The 7322-nt window shown below is 45.2% G+C and overlaps 1 pseudogene; it reads left to right on the plus strand.

Moving 5' to 3' along the window:
* Positions 1-4964: 4964 nt before the first annotated feature.
* On the plus strand, positions 4965-6260 carry LOC103743239 (annotated as a pseudogene).
* The last annotated feature ends 1062 nt before the right edge of the window (positions 6261-7322 follow it).

Consider the following 7322-nt stretch of genomic DNA (forward strand, 5'->3'; position numbering starts at 1 on the left):
CAGGCTGGCTTCCATCTTTCAGAGATCCACCTGCCTCTGCTTCCCGAGTGCTGGGATTAAAGGCTACACCACCATGCCCGGCTACACTTTCCTCTTTTGTTGTTGAGAGTATCTCACTACAGAGCTGGACTGAAACCCAACATGTAGAGCAGGCTGGCCATGAACTTACTATGATCCTCCTGTCTCTAGCTCCTGAACATTGAGATTATAGGCATATAATCTAGGAGCATCCCCTATTTTATCTCTAATTTTATGAATTTGTGTCTTCCTCTCTTTTTATTATAATGGCTAGAGTGTTGTCAATTTTCTTGATTTTCTAAAAGAACCAACACTTTAATTGATTTTATCCATTGTTCCTTTTGTCCCTATTTCATTCATTTCTGCCCTGATCGTTATTACTTCTTGCTGTCTACTGCTTTTTTAAATAACTTGCCGAAGGGAGTACATGTACCACAGTGCCCATGTGGAAGTCAGAGGACAGCTTGTGGGAGTTGGTTCTCTCCTCTACCATGTGGGCTCCAGGGATTAAACTCAAATCATCAAGTTTGGCAGCAAGCACCTTTACCCACTAAGCTATCTAGCCAGCCCCATCTACTGCTTTTGAGTTTGGCTTGTTCTTGTTTTTCCAAGACCTTGAAGCACAGCATTAGTGTTGCTAATACTCCTTCCCTGAGGCAGATACAAAACAACATCCATGCTCTCCTCCCAAGCTAAACCAAAGTAAGATTCCACCAAAGTTTACCCTGGAAACCAATGAGTTTATTGGGTGAGGGGTTATTTACAGGAGTATGAGTGTTCCCCTACCAAGACTCACCAGGATGATGGCTTCCCCACAGCCACATAAATGAAGCCCCCCCATTAGTCTTCCCCAGCTTATATACTTTATTCCTTTCCCAAGACCACATGCAATTAGGGCCAAATTGCCCACCATGAGATAGGAGGTATGGCTGGATACTCAGGTGAGGTTCCTGTGACTCTCCATGCCCCTTCTTTTATGCGGGGGCATCAACAGTCAACAAGCCCAGCTGTGCTGATCTTCTGCGACCAAGCTCAGGAATGGGATCTGTCTGACTCTAGGGATACTCCTATACAACAGTTGGGTTATTGTTTGAACCGTCTCTCTTTTCTTTTTCTTTTCTTTTTTTTTTTGAGACAGGGCCTCCCTGTAGCCCCAGCTGGCCTGGAACTCATTACATAGACCATGCTGGCCTTGAACTCACAGAGATCTGCCTGCCTCTGCCTCCAGAGTGCTGGGATTAAAGGTGTGCGCTGCCATGTCCAGCTCTCGTTTTTGAATGTAAGCATTCATAGTAATAAGCATTCTTTCAGAACTGACAACTGTATTCCACGGGCTCCTGTATATTGTGCTTTTTCATTTTGTTCTAGGAATTTTTTTTGGGGGGGGTTCTTTTTGAGACAGGGTCTCCTTATAGCCCAAGTTAGCCTGGAACTCATTACGTAGACCAGGCTGATCTCAATCTCACAGAAGTCCACTTGCCTTTGCCTCCTGAGTGCTGGGATTAAAGGTGTGCACCACCATTCCCAGCTGTTGGGGGGTTCTAGGAATTTTTTAAACTTCTTCCCTAATTTCTTCAAAGACTCACTGGTTATTCAAGAGAATATTGATCAATCTCCAATTATTTGTGTAAATTTTTTTAGTTTCTCTTGCTATTAATTTCTAGTTTATTTATTTATGATCTGATAAGATAGAAGAAATTACTTTGATTCTTTTGTATTTGTCAATACTTGCTTTGTGGCCTAAAATGTGGTCTGTTTAAGAGTGAGTTTCGCCGTGGTGGCACACACCTTTAATCCCAGCACTCGGAAGGCAGAAGCAGGCCAATCTCTGTGAGTTCAAGGCTAGCCTGGTCTACATAGTGAGTTCCAGGACAGCTGGAGCTACAGGGAGACCCTGTCTCAAAAAAAAAAAAAGTAAGTTTCAGGCCTGCAGAGATGGCTCAACAGTTAAGAACACTGGTTGTTCTTGCAGAAGATCCGTGTTCAAATCCCAGCACCCACATGGCAGCTAACAACTGTCCATAACTCCAGTTCCAGGGTATCTGACAGCCTCTTCTGACCTCAGCGGGTGTTGCAAGACACGGGTGCACTTACCTACATGTAGGCAATACACACATACACATAAAATAAATAAACTATTAAAAAAAAGAGTTAAGTTTCAGGCTGGAGAAATGGCTTAACAGTTAAGAGCATGGGCTGCTCTCAAAGAAGACCCAGGTTCGAATCCCAGCACCCACATAGTGGCTAACAACCCTCTGTAACTCCAATTCCAGGTGATCCATCCTCATCCTTGGTGGGCACTCCATGACACAGGTGTACTTATACACATGCAGGCAATACACTCATACACATACAATTTCAAAATAAAAGAGTAAGTTCCATAGTTTGTTGAGAAGAATGTGTATTCTGTATCTGTTAGATGAAATATTCTGTGGATATCTGTTAAGTCCAATTTGATCAATGGTGCAGCTTAATTCTGAAGTTTACTTGTTGATATTTAATTTGAGTAACCTATCTAAAGATGAGAGTAGAATATTGAGGTAACATATTATTGTTGTGTTAGGACCTATCAGACCCATTAGTGTTTGTTTTATGAAAAAAGGAGCACTAGGCCGGACATGGTGGTGCACGCCTTTAATCCCAGCACTCAGAAGGCGGAGGCAGAAGGATCTCTGTGAGTTCAAGGCCAGCCTGGTCTACATGGTGAATTCCAGGACAGCTGGGGCTACAGGGAGACCCTGTCTCAAAAAGACATTAAAAAAAAAAGGAACCGTTCTCTATATAAATATGTAATGGCTTTCATCATCTTTTCTTACTAATATTGGTTTGAAGTCTATTTTATCAGATATCAGAATAGCTATACTATATTGTTTTCAGCTTTAATTTATCTGACAGATTTACTTCCATCCTTGATTCTTAGTCTGTGTGTGTCTTTGCTAATGACGTATGCTTCTTGGAAGTAACAGATAATTGGATCTCGTTTTTAATCCAATCAGTTAGTCTGCATCTCTTTATTGATGAGTTGAGGCCATTTACATTTAAAGTTATTATTGAGAGATGTTTACTAATTACTGTAATTTTTTTTTTGGTCTTTTTGAGACAGGGTCTCCCTGTAGCCCCAGCTGTCCTGGAACTCACTATGTAGACCAGGCTAGCCTTGAACTCACAGAGATCTGCCTGCCTCTGCTTCCCAAGTGCTGGGATTAAAGGCATGTGCCACCAGGCCAGGCTAATTCCTGTAATTTTGTTGGTTGTTTTTTCTAGTTACTTATTGTTTGTTCTTTTCTTTCTTCGCTATTAGTATTAGAGGATTCCTGGTTTACTGTGTTTGACATGATGGACTCCTTCCTAGCTCCTTTCCACTCATCTAGTCTGTTCATGAAATTCATTCTTCCTAAGGTTTTTGTTGTTTAGAGGAAGGGTCTCACTATATATTTCTGGCTGGCTGGAATAAACTGTATGGACTATGCTGGGCTTTAATTTGAAGCAATCCTCCTTCCTTTGACTCCCAAGTGCTACAATTACAGTTGTACAACACCATTCCCAGTTACTTTCCTATGAACTTATGATTGAGATGGTCTTTTCCCTTCTCTATGTATAGTATTCCTTTAAGTGTCTTCTGCAGTGATGGCTTGTTGATCATGACCTGTGGCAGTTACTATATGATACTACATCACAGTGATGTCTGAATAAAGACAGCCTGACTCTTAGCATCCATTTCAGCCAAGAGGTACCAAACTGTTCTGAGAAACTGTTCCCTCAGAATTTTCTTATTACTGCCCCAAGAACAAGGACTGGCTCTTTCTTTTATTGAAACAGTCTATCCTGTATGAAATGGGTAAGGAAAAAGCAAGAGAATTCATCTTATTAAGAAATTTTCCCTTACTGAGCTGGAATAGCACACACACATATGCATGCACGCACGCACACAGAACCACAAACGTTATCCATTTAATCCCTGATGTTTGTAACACAAATGAGATGATCTTCATTGTTCCTATGAATATGCAACACATACTCTGCTAGATAGCTTCACTTGTCAATTTGACACACCTGGGAAGAAGGAATCTTAATTGAGGAATTTCGACTATCAAGTAGAAATGCTGGAAATGAAAACTTCGATGAATAAAATGAAAAACCCAGTGGAAAGCATCATCAATAGACTTGACCAAGCAGAAGAAAAAATACCAGGAGTAGCGAAGAAAGTTTAGAAAATGCTGCATTCAGGGCTGGAGAGATGGCTCAGTGGTTAAGAACACTAACTGTTCTTGCAGAAGACCTGGGTTTGAATCCCAGCTCTCACATGGCAGCTAACAACTGTAACTCCAGTTCCAGGGGCTCTGACAGCCTCTTCTGTCTTATGTGGGCATTGCATGACATGGGCGCACTTGGGTTACAAACAGGCATAACACTCATACACATAAAATAAAAATAAATGAAATATTAAAAAAGAGAAAAGAAAATACTACATTCAAGTGATGCTTAAATAAACAGGCTGACTTTTAGCATCCATTTTAGCAAAAGGGACCTGAACTGTTATGAGAACCTGTTCCTTCAGAATTCTCTCAGAACTGTTTCCTAGAACAAGGGCTCACTCTTTCTTGTATTAAAAGTTTATCCAGCATGAAATGGGAAAGGAAAAAGTAGGATTTTCCTTACCTTTTCTGATTCCTACTGACCTAGAACAGCACACACAACCACAGATGTTACCAATTTAATCTCTGTTGTTTGCCACATAAATGGTATAATCTTTGTTGCTTCCAATGAATATGAAAAATATACATACACACATTTATACATTGTTTTCGAGTCAAGGGCAAGGAAGGGTCAAGAGGGATTAAGCTAAATGCCTAGGTCAAGAGAGGATGCCTAGTCTCAGTGAGCTTGTCTAAGTAAAAATCGAGCTGATGAGACCTCTCTGTGCCTCTGGAAGCAGGTTTAAAGGGATGGCAGATGGACTCTCACAATCTGTAAAGGAGAATTCAAGTGAACAGAGAAGGGCCCAAGTCAACGGTTCACACTCGCAATTCCAGAGAAGCTTCATCCAGACTATTGCTATTGGGAAAGCTGCCCACAAGCTTTGTCCTCTATCGTGCAGAGAACCACGAAGTTGCTGTTCTACTTGGGATTGACAGAGAAGACATGAAATCTCTTCCCGAGGGAGGTTTAGAAAATGGCCTACTGAATAAGGTGGACTTGATGTGTCAGCAGGTCTTCCAGACAGTGGAGGAAGTGCAAAGGGTCATCCACCATCTGACAGAGGACATCAGCCACCAGGACCCTGGATTCCAAGCTGTGCCTGCCCCTGGCACTGAGAACTTTAAGGTTTTGGCCCTCAGTCAGTTCCTGGTCACAGTTCCACTGAAGGGCCTGGCTGGGTACAGGGAGGCCCGGGCCCAGAGCTGGTGTTACTACACCCTGCAGGGCACCAAGCTCTCCTGTCCCTCGAGGGAGCCCGAGGGTCTGCAGCATTGGCTGGAGGCAGAGCAGTTCATGAAGACCCTGTGGCAATGGCATGGGGCAGATGTGAACACTGAGGGTGATATCGTGCCCGCCAAGGTCCTCCAAGTGGTGGAAAATGCAGTCAGAACCTGTCAACTCTCTGGCAAGGTCAGAATGCTAGAAAACCTTGTTGCTGTTTGGGTTGCCATGGGAACATCCACAGGCCAGGTGGAACTAGAGCTGGCCCCCACTGTGGGGATCCACAGCGCCGGATCTGAGGAAGTCCATTGGCCTGTGTCTGAAGCGCTGGCCTTCCCCAGAGGGTTCAACTTGTTGACCCGGTCCAACTACCCCTGGCAGCTGAACCTCTCCCAGGCAGAACAGGTACTGTTAGAGCAGCTGGATGGAGACTGGGGCGCCGCAGGCAGTGTTTTGAAGTCATGAGACAGCTGAAGGAGTGGAGTCCTAGGAGGAGGCAGGTTCACCACCTGCAGATTTCCCCGCTGAGTGTATTTCCACCTTCGGAGATGTGTGAACCCTGGCTGTGCAGTCGCCCCGCTGCAGAGATTGTGCTCTTCTGGACTTGTGAGAAGCAGCCTTACCTCAAGGACTGGCAGGTCTTCTGCCGGTCACTCCTGCGCCTGGTCCGGAAGCTGCACAAGTGTGTGAGCCAACACTTCCTCAAACACTACTTTGTCCTGAAGAGCCACCGCCTTCAGTCAGCTAACCCCAGTGAGCTGGACACTGTGGCCCAGAAACTGGCCTTCTTCCTAAAGAACCGGCAGGTCACCCTGCCCTGAGGCAGGCCCTTTGTATCATTCCTTCTGGCTTGACCTGGTTCACCGGGTGGTTGCCGTGTCAGGTGCTGGGATCCCATCCAGAGGAGAGGTGACAGGTGGCAGAGGGGATACATCAAAACAGAAGCTCATGGGGGAAGCAAAGCTACTTCTGACAAAGTCAACACCCCAGTACCTCTCTTGGGGGCAGCTTTCATCCAGCTTTCCCAAGCCACCGATCCTAACTGGTGACAGACATGAACTGATTTTTTTTTGCTGAGGCTCTGATGGTCTGACAAGGAGAATGGAGATGGTCCCTGGGCAGGCCAGACGTTAGCCTGCTGCTGGAGTGTTTTCCTTGGACTAAACCCAGGCTCATTAGCTTCCCATTTGCAAAGTGGGGGGTATGGATATGTCTGTCTCAGAGCTGGACTGCCTGGGGCACTGACTGCCCATGATCTTCAAAAGGGGAAGGCATTGAGGCAACACAAGGTGCTGCTGGTTGGTTTAGCAGTTGGTGTCTGGTCTCTGAAACAGGACCCAGGCATGGGTGGACAACCCCAGCCGGTAGCTGGCATCCTGTGCTGACTCACTGCCCTCCTGCTCCAAGCAGGCCCAGTGATTCATGCTCTTGAGCTCCTGGGGGCTCCCCTCTCTACTGGTGGAGGGAGTCCTTTCTAGGGCTAGCACATGTCCAAGAAGGACACACAGCTAAGATTGCATCTGCCTCCCAAGACCAGGCACAGCCCTCTCTGCTCCCCATGCTGTGGTCAGGATGAGAACTTCCTTTGTGGTATGTTTAAGAAATGACTTTGCGTGGACCCCCACCTCAGTGCTGCCCACCTCTGGTTGCATCCCTTACCTCAGTCTATTCATCGATTCACTTGAGGATCCATAAATACTCATTAGGCACCGAGAAAATAAAGAGCAAGGTGGGATCACTGGAGAACACAAGAAGTAAAGAACAGCTCAGGAAACATGGTCCCTATGGGCAGAAGCAAGTCTCTGGAGGAAATAAACAGAATCCTGAAACAGAGAGACCCTAAAGGAGAAAGTGTGGACGCTGAAGGGGTAGGAACAGTGACG

This window comes from Nannospalax galili, unplaced genomic scaffold, assembly GCF_000622305.1.
Source record: "Nannospalax galili isolate Female #2095 unplaced genomic scaffold, S.galili_v1.0 scaffold682, whole genome shotgun sequence".
Taxonomy (NCBI): domain Eukaryota; kingdom Metazoa; phylum Chordata; class Mammalia; order Rodentia; family Spalacidae; genus Nannospalax; species Nannospalax galili.